Source organism: Eptesicus fuscus, chromosome 8 (assembly GCF_027574615.1).
Source record: "Eptesicus fuscus isolate TK198812 chromosome 8, DD_ASM_mEF_20220401, whole genome shotgun sequence".
Classification (NCBI taxonomy): Eukaryota; Metazoa; Chordata; class Mammalia; order Chiroptera; family Vespertilionidae; genus Eptesicus; species Eptesicus fuscus.
In genome coordinates, this window is record NC_072480.1 from 27,036,372 (window position 1) to 27,037,344 (window position 973).

The 973-nt window shown below is 46.4% G+C and overlaps 1 pseudogene; it reads right to left on the minus strand.

The window, feature by feature from the left end:
• Window positions 1–410: 410 nt before the first annotated feature.
• Window positions 411–692, minus strand: LOC103289636 (UPF0450 protein C17orf58-like; annotated as a pseudogene).
• Window positions 693–973: the final 281 nt, after the last annotated feature.

Below are 973 nucleotides of genomic sequence, written 5' to 3' on the forward strand. Positions count from 1 at the left end.
TGGTGTATGTATAAAATTTGGTTTGATACATGACATAAACTATTCAAAATTGCATATAAAATAAAAATGTTTTTTTGTGAATTATTTCTATTAAGAATGTATTTAAATTAAAGTAATTAAAAATAAATAGCATGAAGCAGTGACCTGTTAATGGGACAGGTCAGTAGCTGTGTGCATAACTGGCATTAGAATAACTTTGCCACCGAGCTCAGAAGCATACCATTTAAGATGCATCTTGTAAATAAGAAGGTGACAACTTCAGGATTAGAGCTGGAACTAGGCAACTAGTTCATATAAAGGAACCATGTGCCCTATTCTAAAGGAAGATCCCATTACATGAAGATAGACCTTTCCTGTCCTGTTGATCAATTCCAAGTCTCTTATGATCCAGAAATACTGGGATGGGAAATTCAAATGCATTGGCTGTGAACTGCACCTTGAACTTCCACATCCCTTTTTCCGATAAACCTTTTCACATAGCTGCTGCACGCAGTCCATCTCCGGGTCGGAGGCACCTTCTTAGGACCTGGAGCAGAGCTGTAGGGAGCTGCCGTTTCTTATGGTCGATGTGGCCCATATATCTGCTGCCAGGTTTCAATTCTGGTCATGTCTTATTGCAACTGGAGGAGTCTAGGGCTAACGTGTGGACTCAGAAGAAAAAAGCCATCCGAAGTGATGTACAGGCATTTCATCTTGTACAGCCCCACCTGGTCCGCCAGCAGTCACCAGCTGGATCCCTGGGCCGACCAAGTCCACATCATGCAAGATTGTCTTCATTGCGAATTCGCTGGCGCGGTAGGATTCCTGCTCGTCCAGGTCCACCCTACAGGCGTGCCTGCAGGACTCAGCGCGAGCTCCGTGTCCCGCCACAGGCGGGTGGAGGTGCGGCAGTGGTGGCCTGGGTCCCTGGACGGTGATTCTTTATCTGCATCCTGGGCGGTGGACAGTCTCTCCCTGGAGCACAATGGCTCAG